This window comes from Phaenicophaeus curvirostris, chromosome Z, assembly GCF_032191515.1.
Source record: "Phaenicophaeus curvirostris isolate KB17595 chromosome Z, BPBGC_Pcur_1.0, whole genome shotgun sequence".
Classification (NCBI taxonomy): Eukaryota; Metazoa; Chordata; class Aves; order Cuculiformes; family Cuculidae; genus Phaenicophaeus; species Phaenicophaeus curvirostris.
Window position 1 is genome coordinate 42,142,705 of NC_091431.1, and position 16,183 is coordinate 42,158,887.

At 41.6% G+C, this 16,183-nt stretch overlaps 1 protein-coding gene across 1 annotated transcript in view; it reads left to right on the forward strand.

Annotated features, from left to right (window-relative positions):
- Positions 1-16,183, forward strand: part of TTC39B (tetratricopeptide repeat domain 39B) — a 75,321-nt gene that overhangs the window by 10,731 nt on the left and 48,407 nt on the right. The window contains exon 2 of the mRNA XM_069880051.1: positions 12,659-12,693. The gene's annotated coding sequence lies outside the window, so the exon portion shown is untranslated. The remainder of the gene's footprint in view (positions 1-12,658; positions 12,694-16,183) is intronic.

Sequence of the window (16,183 nt, forward strand, 5' to 3'; positions counted from 1 at the left end):
CACTTCTAACTGAAGATAATGCTGGCTTCTAAAGCTCTAGCGTTATTACAGTTAGTACTGCTGGTGGATCAGAAGATATCCATAGAGACTTTCAGATTGTGTTATGAAAACAACATTATTGTAAACAGGGTTGTTGGAATTACTGTTATTGCAGTGAGACCTTCTTTTAAAGGAAATAAACCAGTTAAGAAAAATCACTTAAATTAAATTGCTTTATGCTATAATGCAGAACTTTGTGGTGGTGAATATGCAACAACTGCTGTTGCATTCTATATAAATGAGTAATCAGCTGTTCAGTTGAGAAGGCATTTAACCTAGGCAGATGGGGAGCTTAATACCCAAGATGCTCATATTAATGTCCCTTCTATATATTTTTTTTTTTTATTTGATGTAGGCAGTGCTGGTGCAGAATCATCTTTAATATACAAGGTAGACATGTTTGTTCTCCAGTTTGGGGTCATCTCTGAAAAATGTTATTGGCAATTCCGAGGTGGTACCTCTGTAATGAGACTTACTTAGGAATGTTGATTATGTTGTAGTTGGTAAGCATTCTGGAATGCTGTCAAGTTATCCTCCCAGGGGCACTGTGATTTGTAAGAGAAGAGGCTTTTGTCTGGGTGAGCCTGTAGTAAGTGTACCGTGAACCTGTTATGTAATTAGGATTTTTTTTGGTAGCAGTGAGCATCTTTATTTGAAATTGCCTAGTGAAGTTCTGGACAACATAATATGCTCTTCCTCTTAGCTGTTTGTATTTTGCCCTTTTAGTGAGAGGTAGCATTCACTGTGTCTACTTCTTCCTTATGATGATTCAAGACTGACTCAATTTGTAATTGCAGCTTCAATTAGACTGTGCCTTTGTGTTTGATCCAACTTGATATATGTGAGATTCTTCTTTTTCAAAAAATTACAAAGTTATGTGGTGGGTTTTTTTGCTGTGGGATGAGGACGGAGACTTGAACTGAAGTTTTACTCTTCCTGCTGAAAGCTGCCCATGTTCAACATGAAGTTGATTGTGGAATTGGAGACCTCATCAAAGCTTAGAAACTGTTGTGTGCTAACAAGAGACCTTCGCTGAAGAAGGGCTTGGAAAACTACTAAATGCATGTAAATCTTAATTACAAATACTTTTTAGCATAGTTTTTTTCCTAAAAAACCGCCAGCAAACAGTGGCAAACCTCTTATACCCAGGACTGACAGAACTGAATACTAACTCTTGTAATGATAAGAGCATATTATTAGTAATTCTGATACATTTTAAAAATTTTACCTAATGATCAACTGAGGGAAAGCACTAATGCTCCTCTTGCTTGCACTTTCATAGGTGACTATTTCTCTCCAATGAGCATAGTAGATGTTTTGCTTCAGAGATCTTACATTCTTTTCAGATGTGGGGTTGATGTCATAGAATCATAGAATAACCAGGTTGGAAGAGACCCATCGGATCATTGAGTCCAACTATTCCTATCAAACACTAAACCATGCCCCTTAGTACCTCGTCCACCCGTGCCTTAAACACCTCCAGGGAAGGTGACTCAACCACCTCCCTGGGCAGCCTGTTCCAGTGCCCAATGACCCTTTCTGTGAAGAATTTTTCCTAATGTCCAGCCTAAACCTCCCCTGGCGGAGCTTGAGGCCGTTCCCTCTTGTCCTGTCCCTTGTCACTTGGGAGAAGAGGCCAGCACCCGCCTCTCTACAACCTCCCTTCAGGTAGTTATAGAGTGCAATGAGGTCTCCCCTCAGCCTCCTCTTCTCCAGGCTGAACAACCCCAGCTCTCTCAGCTGCTCCTCGTAAGACCTGTTCTCCAGTCCCTTCACCAGCTTCATTGCTCTTCTCTGGACTTGCTCCAGAGCCTCAACATCTTTCTTGTGGTGAGGGGCCCAGAACTGAACACAGTATTTGAGGAGCGGTCTCCCCAGTGCTGAGTACAGAGGGAGGATAACCTCCCTGGACCTGCTGGTCACACCGTTTCTGATACAAGTCAAGATGCCATTGGCCTTCTTGGCCACCTGGGCACACTGCTGGCTCATGTTCAGTCGCTGTCAACCAACACCCCCAGGTCCCTCTCCTCCAGGCAGCTTTCTAGACAGACTTCTCCTAGTCTGCAGCACTGCACAGGGTTGTTGTGCCCCAAGTGCAGGACCCGGCATTTGGCCTTGTTAAACCTCATGCCATTGGTCTCAGCCCATTGGTCTAGCCTGTTCAGATCCCTTTGCAGAGCCTCCCTACCCTCCAGAAGATCAACACTTCCACCCAGCTTAGTGTCGTCTGCAAACTTGCTGAGGGTGCACTCAATGCCTTCATCCAGGTCATTGATAAAGACCCTGAACAGGGCTGGACCCAGCACTGAGCCCTGGGGAACCCCACTTGTCACTGGCCTCCAGCTGGATTTCACACCATTTCCCACCACTCTCTGGGCCCGGCCATCCAACCAGTTTTCCACCCAGGAGAGTGTGCGCCTGTCCAGGCCAGAGGCTGACAGTTTCTCAAGCAGAACGCTGTGAGAAACTATGTCAAAGGCTTTACTGAAGTCCAAGAAGATACATCCACAGCCTTTCCCTCATCCAGCAGTCGAGTCACTTTGTCATAGAAGGCGATCAGGTTAGTTTGGCAAGACCTGCCTTTCATGAACCCGTGTTGACTGGGCCTGATCACCCAGTTCTCTTGCATGTGCTTCATGATAGCACTCAAGATCACCTGCTCCATGTCACAGCACTTATGATAAAACTGGAAGTTTAATTAAAAAGGAGTTATTTGAATTCTGTGTTTTAAACTTTTTCCCATTGTACCAAATACCAAGCAACAATAATACAACCTGTCTGTGAAGTACGTGCATGCTCTAGCACCAGCGCTCACTTATGCTGATCACGCAGTCTTTTTTTACAGTGATTGCAGTACAGCTGTGATGTCAGCATTTCTAATTTTCCTGGTTGGACTAATCTGTGCATGTTTTTTTTTTTGAAACCCATCAAGCACATTGTTATGTGAATGATATGAGGAAGTCTGTGGAGGTATAATGACTCAAGTTGCATTTAAATTGGATTTTTAGAAAGCTTCGTAAGAGAGGTGCTTCAGTCCTCTAGTCATCTTCATGACCCAGCGTTGGACTCTCTCCGGTAGTTCATCTTCCTTGAGCTGGGGTGCCCAAAACTGGACACAGAATTACAGATTTGGCTTCACTAGGGCAGGGTAGAAGAAGAGATTAAGCTCCCGCGACCAGCTGGCCACACTGTTCTTAATGCACCATGGAATACCATTGGCCTTGTTGGGCACAAGGGCACATTGCTGGCTCATGGTTAGGTTGTTGTCCACCAGGACTCAGAGGTCCTTCTCCACAGAGCTGCTTCCCAGCAGGCCAACCCCTAACCTGTACTGATGCAGGGGGTTATTCTTCCCTGGGTGCAGGATTCCATACTTGTCTTTGTTAAACTTCATCAGGTTCCTTTCCACCCAGTTCTCTATCCTGTCCACGTCTCAATGGATGGCAGCACAGCCTCCTGGTCTATCAGCCACTCCTCAGAGTTTTGTGTCATCAGCAAACTCGCTTAGAGTACACTCCATCCCCTCATCCAGATCATTGATGGATATGTTAAACAAGACTGGGCATGGAACTGACCCTTAGGGAACATCGCTAGCTACAAGCCTCCAACTAGACTCCGTGCTACTGATCACAACCTTCTGAGCTGTGCTGTCCAGCCCATTCTCAATCTATCTCACTGTCCACTCATCTAACCCATAGTTCCTAAGCTTAACTACGGGATGTTGTGGGAGACAGGGTCAAAAGCCTTGCTGAAGTTGAGATAGACAACGTCCACGGCTCTCCTCTCATCAACCCAGCCAATTACGCCACCGTAGAAGTCTACCAGACTGGTCAAGCATGATTTTCCCTTGGTGAATCCATGTTGACTGCACCCAATAACCTTCTTTTCCTCCAGACGCTTGGAGATGACATCCAGAATGAGCTGTTCCATCACCTTCCCAGGGATGGAGGTGAGGCTGACTGGCCTGTAGTTTCTTGGATCCTTCTTCTTGCCCTTTATGAAGACTGGAGTGGCACTGACTTTTCTCCAGTACTTGGGCACCTCTTCTGTTCTCCACGACCTTTCAAAGCTAACAGAGTGGTTCAATCTCATCCATGTAAAACTGTATGACACATTCAAGATCTTTATTAATCTGTGCAACTTGATTGGGTGTCATGCTTTAAAGAAAAATAAGCCCACCACACCCCAAAAAGAAAACAAATTCATAGAATAAGAGAATAGTTTGGGTTGGAAGGGACTTTAAAGATCATCTAGTTCCAACCCCCCTACCATGGGCAGGGAGATCCCACTTGATCAGGCTGCCCAAGGCCCCATCCAACCTGGCCCTGAACACCACCAGGGATGGGGCATCCACAGCTTCCCTGGGCAATGTGTACTAGTTTCTCACCACTTTCACAGTGAAGAAATTCTTCCTAATCTCTGGTCTAAATCTGCCCCCCTCCAGTTTACACCCATTCCCCCTTATCCTATCACTACAAGCCTTTATGAATAGTCCCTCCTCAGCTTTCTTGTAGGCCCCTTTCAGGTACTGGAAGGTCGCTTTAAGGTCTTCTCCGAGCCTTCTCTTCTCCAGGCTGAACAGCCCCAACTCTCTCAGCCTGTCAAGAGGTAGAACCCAGCTTTACTAGAAATTTTATTGACTAAAGTAAAGTGTTGCTGGACAGTTAGCAAAGCAATCAAACTTTTTTGTCACTTGGCTCAAAAATTAGATGACAGTACCGACAAGAAGACAAGTTTCTCCATTACAGTCTGGCAAGCAGTGTCCTTTTGATGCAGCTGATCACCCTAAAACTACCAGAAGACACATGAAACATGAGTCTTAAAAGATCCACCCTCCATTTTTTACAGAGAACAGATGTTTACAGTGAAAGCTGCTGACATAATTAAGTGGAAGTAATCAATATGTTTTTTGAAAAGTGGACAATTCCTACTCTGCCTTCAGCTGCATACAAGCTGGACAATTCTTAAACAGCATACCAGCTGTACAGTATAAACCAGGTCATGGCTGAGAATGAATGTCACCTGAAGGAATTGCATTCAGAGATGTCAGTCGCTGGGGGTAAAGCAGTTACATACCAGGGGCTATGTGTAACAAGATAAAAGCTTTTCTGAACCTGCTTCCACAGACAGGGCATGATGCAGTCATACCTTGTATGGTGACAGCAGTCTCTTTTGTTCTAAACATAAGTGGCTGAGTAGCGGAAAGAAACAGGTTCACTTACACTTCCAGCAAGTAAAAGATCACAGTATACTTCACTTTAATTGACATGTAAATGGCTGCTGTCAACAGTTATTCATGCTCAGATTCATATCCAACATTTTGCACGTAAAAGCAAGAGTACAGTTTCAGTTCAAGTTGGCTGAATACCAGGCTGGCTTCCCTTACTGTTTACACTGGCACCTTCCTGCTGTTTGACCTGCAGTTGAGAGTTTGACCTGTGGTTGTTTTTGCACAAAGCATTTCTAAAAGGCAGAGGAATAGGGCAGCAGCATAGAACTTCATTGCTGCAATAAAACCTTTTTCTTATTTTTTAAATTAGTTGACCATCTTTCCTTTCTTTTTCACATACTCGCCCTCCATTGAGTCCAAAGGAGTATGGTATAGGCTTTTTTTTTTTTTCCTGAGTGGCACTAGGAAAAAAAACACAAAAAACCAAAAACCCCCCACAATAGAACAAACAAACCATGCTCTTAACCAGGAGTTCCCAGTTCAGTACAAGTGCAGAAAAGTGCTCCTATTGAAAATCTCTGTGGAGATTGCATATGCCACTGTTCTTAATCAACTTCAATAGACAATAACTGACTGCCATGCAAGTCTAAACTGAAAGGCAACTACGAACAGGTGCATGTTGGCTGGATACATCTTCCCTGTCCCCATTTCTCATTGGCTGGAGCTCAAATTGTTATGCGATTGGTTGCCTTACTGTAGATGTTAATTTGTTTTCCTTTCCTCTTAAGAGAGCATTCATTCTTTCAGGTTATCTAATTTGTGTCAACATGTCTGGAGAGTGATTTCTTGTCTGCATGTCACCTCCTGATGCAAAACAGCTGCATCTTACAAAATAGTTAAACATTCAAAATGGCTGAAGCAAAATTTATGAATCCATTCTCACAATCTACCCCTTTTTATTTATTACATTTTTGCCAAAGCCCGTAACTTGGATGTAAATTACACAGTATTAGTTGCAGCTTCCCCTCTTGTTTTTCTTTTTTCCTATCTCTTTTCTTCAACACATAATCTTCTGGGCCATCTCACTCTCTCACAATTACAAATTCCTTCCTTAGTGGCATTGGTAGAATTGATATTATATTTGGACCAATACCATAGGGGTTCTTCAGGCCAGCAGGTCCCATGAGTGCCATTGTAGGTATACACGTGTTTACAGGGGGTCTCTCCAACCCACTTTCCAAATCTCGTATGACTTATGCATTATATACCAATTACTTAGGACCCACCCTAGTGGTCTTTTCTTCTGAACTGATTGAATGATTCCATTTTTATATTTGGAGAGGATCTAGACTGGTTCCTTTCCAGGGCAATTCTTCATTCATTAAAGGACCTCCACATACCCAACAACCAGACGCATGTAGTTCCTTGGCTATTCTTTTGGCTGTCTCTGCAAATAAATCCTTTCCCAAAGTGGGGAATCCCAGTTGCTTTCACAGTTTTTCCTCAGATTTCATTATATAATTGATTACTGTCTTTTGGTTTCCCCAACTGGACAGAGTTTGCTAATTGCTGTGTAATTTTCTTTTCTAACTGTTCTTTATAACGATCTTGGATGGCCCCACCATTTGATATGTCCCAGTGTCCTTCCTTGGTAAACCATATCCACTTTTCTCCCTTAGGGCACCCTATTCCCAATCTTGGTCCTCCTTTTCCCAAGTTTCTTACCACCCATAACTGTATTTGCCCCAAGTTACAAGTCGTTAAACTTACTTGCCTGTTTATGTGAGTGTGGCAGCTAAGCCTGGAACACCCCCTAGCACGTAGACTTTGATAACCTTTAGAACACGCATTCAGAGAACTTGGGGTATAGCTGGAGGTGAGCACAACCCAAAGTAGCAGAGTCCAGGCAGCCATCATAAGCCAAGGTCTGGTGTAGCATATATTTCTGTCACCCAACACCTTTTGGATTGCAGCCAACAGCAGAGTTCAGATTCTTCTTGGTGGCAAATATAGAGGCTAATCCAGTCTTGCCCTTGGCTTAGTGCATATCGTATACCTGAAGTCACCTTTGAGGTTGTTAAAAGGTTGCCACTTCCAACACACTCCAGAGTACCACCAGTCTCCCTTGTAGGTGTTTAGTTTTAGTCTTTACAGATATTGCAAATAGTCAATGCCACTTGCGATCCTCTTTGTAAAAGGTTTCTTAATAGTTTTCTGTAATCAATTTTGCTAGCCATTGACTTATCCCAACTTATTGCCTAAATGTTAACTTCAAAGGGTCACCTCTTGGTTTCACAGTCCATTCTCTGGGAGGCAGGGCCGCTGGCCCTTCTACCCCTTGCACGGGTCCACCAGTTCTCTTTAGTCCTTATGGCTGCTTCCATTGTCAGGACTACCAGGAAGGGTCGTTCCCACACTGGGACAAGAGTATTCTCTTCCCAGGATTTCACTAGTACTCAGTCTCTAGGTTGTACCTGGTGTAGGCTGAAATCCAGGGGAGCTGTTTGGGGCAGCAATCCATGCTTTCTTAAGTCTGCTAGAGGTTGAGTTACTCCATGCAAATATTTTTTAACATACATATAATTGATTTTGGGGATTGGCACACCCTCTTATCTTTCTAAATATGGGAGGCTGAACAACATTTCACACAGAGACACCCCCAGGTCTTTTCTTGAGGCAGTCCTGATGTGTAATAAGGCTAAAACCAGCCACTTGGTCCATGTTAGTATCATTTCTACCATTAGCTTGGGTGTGTTTTCAGGGTTGCATTCGTCCTTTCAACCCTACCAGAGCTCTGAGGATGCCAAGAGGTGTGGAAGTCCCATTGTATTTCCAAGGCTGCACATTGAAATTGCAGTGCCTTTGAAGTAAAATGCATTCCCCTGTCAGATTCTATTCTTTCTACTATTCCATATTTTTCCTCATCACCTTTTGTTAATTTTCTAGCAAACCAGACATCGATATGTTAGTTGTTTAGCTACCATATGTACTCCTAAGCAGCTGTAAGTTCTTAAAAACTGGTTGCACAGAGCTTGAATTCCCCAGTGAGTTTCTAAATGTAGTCTGGGCAGTATTTCCCTGGTAACTGCTTTGTTAAACATTTGTCTCCTGTCTAGCAGGACCCACTTGCCTTCCTGGGTTTTACACATCCCATCTTCTGGAGAGATTTCTCTTCTTCAGCTTGACTGGCATTTTTTTACCAGGTATCAACATCTGCATTTTAACATTCCCTCCTTCAAGTGGAGCTTCTTCTGCCTGCTTGTCAGCTAGCCTATTCCCTCTAGCTTCGAACGTATTCCTTTTTTGATGTCCAGTTACATGCACTACTGCAGTCTCCTCCAGCTTACTCAGGGCTTCTAGTACCTCCAATATTAATTGTTCCTGTACTAGTTCCTTTACCCTGGAAGTAACCAATCCCCATTTTTTCCATATTTTACCAAAGGTGTGGACCACTGAAATCATATCTAGAATCTGTATATATTGTTCCATTTTTCCCTTCCAATAACTCTAGGACTCGTTTAGGGTCATATAACTCGCACATCTGAGCTGACCAAAAGTCAGGGAGTCTTTCTTTTTCCACTACACTATTCTGTATGCCATCTGTTATTGCAAACCCACTGTGACATTTTCCGTTTATGCATCACAATGACCCATCTATAAAGACTTTCTCTCCTTCAGGTAATGTTTCCTCTCTCAGATCATGTCATACTTTAGTCTGATACTCTTATGATGTCTAAACAGTTGTGTTCTGGCATTCCTTTTGTAGTTTCTCCGTATAGATATCGGGAAGGATTGAGGCTTTTATCTGTAGGCAAGATCAAATCACCTTTCTCCATTAGGATGGCTTGGTATTTTAAAACTCTAGAGTCGGTCAGCCACCTTCCAGACTTCTGGCTCAAAATTGTCCTGAATACATGAGGAATAGACACAATAAGTGCTCCTCTAAAGGTCAGCTTTCTACTCTCATCTACCAGCAAGACTGTAGCTGCTACTGCCTGCACACAAGTTGGCCAGCCTTGTGAAACCGGGTCTAGTAGTTTGTACAGGTAAGCCACTGGTCATTTTTCTCATATATTTTTCTTACTTTTTGGAACGGTGAGTGCTATGATGCCGGAGATTCGTTCTGGATTTATTCTCCTCTTCCCTTTGCTAATCAGATGACCCAAATATTTTACATCTTTTTCCGCATACTGTAACTTAGTTTTTGATACTTGGAGTCCTTTTTCCCCTGGAAAGTTTAGAAGCTAAATGGTGGCAGATCAAACTTCTGCTTTGTTCTCCCCTGATGCTTACAGACCATCTATGTACTGCAGCAATTTGATTCCAGGAGAAAAGGCAATTTTCTCAAGGACTTTTTCCAAGACTTGTCCAAAGAGACTGGGGGATGTGGTAAATCCTTGGGGCAAAGCAGTCCAACAAAACTATTGTTTTCTCCCTGTCATGGGGTCTTCCCATTCAAAGGCAAACAGGTCTTGACTTTATAATGCCAAAGGGCTTTAAGATCCACCACACTGAACCAGTTATGACCGTGGGAGATTTTACTTAATGTGTAGGGACTGGGCACAACTAGGTGGCAAGCCTAAACTATTTTGTTATGTCCCCTTAAATCCTGTACTAACTTACAATTCCCATCTGACTTTTTAACTGGTGAAATAGGCGTATTATAGGGGGATGTACATGATTCTGAGGGACCATCCTTCACTAACCCTTCATTTACAGGTTGGAGTCCTTCCTTCTAACGATACAGGGTATTGCTTGACACGCATAGGTTGGCTTTCCTTCTTTAATTCCACCTACGAAGGGGGTATATCCCCTATTACCCTCTGCGACCCAGACTACTGGGTCTATCTCCTTCTTGTCTTTGGTTGTTAATTTAAATAGCTGGACTACCATGTTATTATCCTTTGGGACTATCCCAATTCCCAGTGGAATCTGAAAGTCTCTCCCTTGCAAATTTATTCCTGGTTTCACTACCAAATCGGCCATAATCTGTTGTTTCCTTGGATCATTACTTCTACAATTTGGGCCGGGAATCCTTCTCCTTTATTCTGACTACATGAGTTGTATGTCTTCCTGTTTTATACCCTTCTGGAATCTTTACAATGCTTGTCCTCTCTGCTCTTGACTCTACTAAAAATACATATTCTTTTTTCTAGGGTCCTGATTTTAAATTATGAAGGGCTCAATATGATGGTGAGGCCCCAGCAAATAAAGCCCCTCACACCCGTAGTCTTGAAAATAATCATTCCGCTCCATCATTTGGAATGCTCTGTCTCATTGAGCACTGCCTTACATATATGTATTAATAAAACATAGTAGTATCTACATCTATATAAATTTATCAACCCTTCCTATTAGACTGAGAAAGTTTAGACCTCTCAGTGAAGCCTCTTGCTCTTTAGGTAGAATCCAGTCACTAACTTTTGTGCTTCCCACAGGAAGGCAGAGCCACAAAGCAGGACTGCATGCCTGTTAACAGAGGCTGGATTTGCTGTACATAATTTTCACTTAACCTTGATATTTTGTTTGAGAGGTAGGATGGTATGGGGCTGAATTACAGAAGACAAAAAGAGGACAAAAATAATTAGGTGTACTCATACTTGAATAGAAATTTGGATGAAAGCATCAGGGCTAAAAGCATGTCAAATTGTATGTGTTTGATAAATACATAACTGTCTTCATAGATTCCCATGGTTTGCAATATTTTAATGTGTGGGCTTTCCAGGCACGGGAGTTATTGTTAAGTTTATGTTTTTTCAAGTATTTTCTTAGGATTGTGATCTATTTAGTACCTACAAAATAAAGCTGCAACTAGGCAGGTGAATGTGGTTTAGCAGCAGTGTTAAATTATGACTAGTAATATTTCACTGTTATCTTAAGTGGTTTCATTTGTCTCTTCACTCATTGTATAGCCTTATTCATGTTATATTTATATTTTTGAAGTAAGGCTTCCTTCCATGCCCATGCCCAATCTAACATGGACTCCAAATAGAGGCCAGTGTTCCTACCTAGATACTACTGGACTTTGTTTTCTGAAGTTATGTTGTTACCAGTGGTGAGAATCTAGGTGGTTAATACCTTATATCTTGTTATATATCTGACTTTTAAGGAATAGTTTAGATTGAGCAAGTTTGCCTACTTCACTCTGAAAAGAGCAGGTGTACACTTAGCTTGACAAAATACTTGCAAACTTAAGACAATGATTTACAAAGAGTCACAAATTATAGCCTAGAAGCTGGTTAAAGTTAAATGACTTACGATGAGTGTGGAAGAAAGGTGAGTTCACCTTTGTGAAAATTCCTGTAATAATCAAGGCAAGCAGTTTCCACTTGGTTCCAGGCTTTTAGAACAAAAGTACAGTCACTGAGAAATGTAGTATAGTAGTTTAAAGGTCTAATTTGTACATATTTTTTCATGAGGCTTTTTAGGTGAATTATGGTCTGCTGTGAATGGTCTCTGCTCTCATAGCTAAAGAATACAGGAGCTCTGGTCAGTTTTTCTACATTAATACACTGCATCCGTTTATATCTCTGTCTGACTTTGACCTTCTTGGATTTGCAAAAAATGAGTATTTTTAATATATGTAAATTTAATTCTTTTCAAACCTATTCGTGTCATGAAAATGATACATCAAAAAGATGTGAAATTGTACAATAATAAACCAGAAAAACCCTGAAGGTTTTCAAGAAAAATCATTTCGAGACACCTTTTTTTTGTCAAATCTTACGCCAATTCTTTTCCGAAGTTTGTGGGAAAGTCTGGATCAGTTTTTGTCATGCCACCTAGTGGCAGTTTTATTTACATTCACGTGTTTAAAGTTCTTGGATCGACGTGTTCTCAGGAAAAGGTGCAATAAAAATCTGGGGACTGAAGCACTAGCCAGGACTACGTAAAGAGAAACTGGTCAGTTTCTCCTGATATTGACTTAAGTGCTAATACACTTATTCTGAATAGAGTACCAGTGTCGCACTTTTTGTGGGTTTATCGGCAGTTTGCGTTTCCTGAAGATTTCTGCTGAATGTGTGTGGCTGCTATAATAAGGATGTACTGAAGCATGACCTTTGGGACTTGCTGCAGGATGGACCCGGGTCAGGTGAAGGAAATGAATGAAGGCATGCGTCAACCTCAGTCTGCCTGTGCTGTACAAACACCTGAGGCGTAAATCTGTCTGCCTTCTGTGATTTACATGGTAGATGTTTGAGAATCTGAAAAGGAAGAGGTCTTTGGTTTAATTTATGTTATAGTCTGATGTAGTAGGCCCATACGAAATGTATTTGTTTGGGTAATGATTTGTACTGAAAGCATAACAAAAAGTCAGTAGGCTGTGAATATTCTGATTATGTTGCCGGATTAAGTGCTGTCTGGCAATGGTAACTTTCTGCTGTGTTACAGATAGAGTTCCAAAACTCATGCACATTTGATTGAAACAGTTTTTTTTTTCTTTTGCAGGAAAATTTTGAAGATGCCTTTGAAAATATCCCTGTGTAAGTAGAATTTTTTTAAAATGTGTGTGATTTTATTAAAACTGTTTATACAGCAATGAAATACTGCACGTGCACCATTCCAGGGAAAATAATTTTATGTGCATTGACTATGTTCACGTTTTCCAGGTCAGTTAAAGTCTCCAAGAATTGGGAAACAGAAGTGTAATTAGGTTGAAATATGTGATGAATTATTTGTGAACAAATGTGAAAGTTGTAAAGACTTAAAAATTGCAAATTACTTAAGTTTTAGTTACATACCAATGGCTCTGGACATTTCTGCATGGCGAAAAAACGATAGCTTTGCATTAGTGAAAAAACTTCAAATCATGTTAATTTAAGACCATCTAAGCAAGATTTTCAGCTGGCCATTCCTGTTACTCATAAGGTACTGCTGCACAGATGTTCTTCCTGAATGAAGCAAGATACAATTACTTCTCTGGTATTAGATTTCGTGCTGAAGGACTTCCAGAGATATTCTCACATTGCTAAAACACTTCTAGACACAGGAACAGTACCTTTGGACTGAATGTAATTGCCCAAATTTCCATGACCTTGGCAAATTATACTTTGCAGATTTGCCAGATAATCTGTTGGTGTCTTACCTAGAGTAGTAAGGTCTGATCTTTATGTAAATCTTTAATTAAAATAAAGATGGTGTATGCAGACTCAGAAGGAAGGAGATAAGAATCTGGTATATTTGTGTTGAGAGCTTTTCATGTTAGTGATCGCTTTTTCTTCCTTTGGCTCCCTAGAGGCTGCTGTATGATAAAGTAACTTCTCTCTCAGACCCTCGCATCCCTCAGGAGAGGGAGGAAAGTGGCTCTGCAATATTTACTCTATGATACTAGTTACACAACACTCATTCCTTCTGTGAGAAATTGTTTTGCTGTTTTTATTGGTATCTGAACTGGGCATGTATGTTTATTATTGGCACAGAATCATAGAATAACCAGGTTGGAAGAGACCCACCGGATCATCAAGTCCCACCATTCCTATCAACCACTAAACCATTCCCCTTAGCACCTCGTCCACCCGTGCCTTAAACACCTCCAGGGAAGGTGACTCAACCACCTCCCTGGGCAGCCTGTTCCAGTGCCCAATGACCCTTTCTGTGAAGAATTTTTTCCTAATGTCCAGCCTAAATCTCCCCTGGCGGAGCTTGAGGCCATTCCCTCTTGTCCTGTCCCCTGTCACTTGGGAGAAGAGGCCAGCACCCTCCTCTCTACAACCTCCCTTCAGGTAGTTGTAGAGAGCAATGAGGTCTCCCCTCAGCCTCCTCTTCTCCAGGCTGAACAACCCCAGCTCTCTCAGCTGCTCCTCGTAAGACCTGTTCTCCAGCCCCCTCACCAGCTTCATTGCTCTTCTCTGGACTCGTTCCTGAGCATGTGAGGTCTCTCTTGCGAGACATCATCTGGAGTACTGTGTCCAGTTCTGGAATCCTCAATATAAGAAGGATATGGAACTGTTGGAACAGGTCCAGAGGAGGGCTATAAAGATGATCCAAGGGCTGCAGCACCTCCCATACAAGGACAGGCTGAGAGAGTTGGGGTTGTTCAGCCTGGAGAAGAGAAGGCTTTGAGGAGACCTTAAAGTGACCTTCCAGTACCTGAAGGGGCTACAAGAAAGCTGGGAGGGACTGTTTACAAAGGCTTGTAGTGATGGGACATGGGGCGATGGGTATAAACCAGAGAGGGGCAGATTTAGACTAGACATAAGGAAGAATCTCTTCACCATGAGGGTGGTGAACAGGTTGCTCAGGGAAGTTGTGGATGCCCCATCCCTGGATGTGTTTAGGGCCAGGTTGGATGGGGCCTCGGGCAGCCTGATCCAGTGAGATGTCCCTGCTCATGGCAGGGAGGTTGGAACTAGATGATCTTTAAGGTCCCTTCCAACCTAAACTATTCTATGATTCTGTGATTCTATGTAGAGCTTTGATCTTAGTCTCTCTTCTGTGTTAATAGCTGTAATACAGAGACACTTTTTATACAGAGTAAAAGTTAGATGGATATTATTTTATTCTCACTGGTGTTCCTTCTGTTGGTAATAATCACTATATAGAATAGTAAGTATGGATGATGGATGGAATATTAATGGATCAGAAATTATTGTTACTTAATGTTTCTAGTTGACACCGTGGTTGCTGTCCACACCCACTAGTCAGAAGTACTATGCCGGCAGTATTTAATTATTGAATTATTCTGTTGTATGTGTATTCTAAAACTAACTTTCCATCTGTTCAAGTTTTGCAGCCTTTAGTTCGGCCTGTTTCAGTAATATAGGACCATCCAGAGTCCTTTTTTCGGGTGGTCCTGCACAAGCCTAGGAAAGAGCACAGTGTGACTAAGTGCAGTCCATGTGAGCTGCTACTCATTTTTCTAAAATACTCTGTGGCTATAATGAATCTGATTACTTCAGTTTTTCGTGTGGAAAATAAATACACAAATTAATTTTCATGTCTCATGTACTGTTTTAGTTTATGGAACAGCTACATCAAAAAACCCCACTAACTTGCATTACATGAGATCCATGAGAATGTTGTCTGAAAAGACCCGTGAGATTTGAACTAACAATTGCATGTTAATGGGCTGCACTAAATGTAGTGTAATTTGCATAGATGGAGAAGGCAGTATCTGTTACCTGCTAGCACCCTAGTACTTTGACCTATCATGATGTACTGTGTGCTAAATGCTCTTCACAGAGCGTCTCCCCTAATTATTTAGTTATTTGAATAATATGAATGTAAGTCACTGGCTTTAACTTTGAAATAGTTTAAGGATTAACCTCGCTGTTCTTCAGTGGCAGGCTACTGAAAGAAAGAAGAAAGGTATCTCACTTTCTGTAATTGTTAGGGTGGTGTTTTATGTACTAAAATGCAGGTTACTTTAATGTTATGTTGAATGTTCAGACTCAAAAATGACTTCACGCACCCTTCTCAGGTGTACCTGGTGATAACTCCCCAAAGCAGCTGGCCATCTAAGTAATACTGCAGAAATGAGATGCTTTAATATTACTTGGTTCGTAGAAGGAAAGTATTAAGCCTCTTAAACTCAGTGAGATATACATAAGGGAAAGAACAAGCATGTGAGTTTCCCAGCATCAGACTCTGAATACTTTCTCATTTTGAATATATATATGAATACTAAATTTTTTTAGACTGAATTACAGTATGAATAAACACACTAGTAATGTTCAGGGAATACATGTAGTTTTCTCTGCTTTATTTCTAAAATCTCTACCATTATTCTGACCTTTACAATATATGAGTTTAGAAATTGCTGTGAAATGCTGAAGGTTTTTGAATTATAATTCTTTCTTCCTCTTCAGAAGAGAAACTTGGAGCTCCATTTTAGTGGTTTTGATTTACATCTTGTCCAATTTGAATTATCTGGTTGCATTCAACTGGCAGAAGATATTAGGAATATGCATCTGAAGAGCACCATTCTTCTAAACGGTTTTGAATTTTTCAGTTTAGCTTCTTGGAAATTTTTGT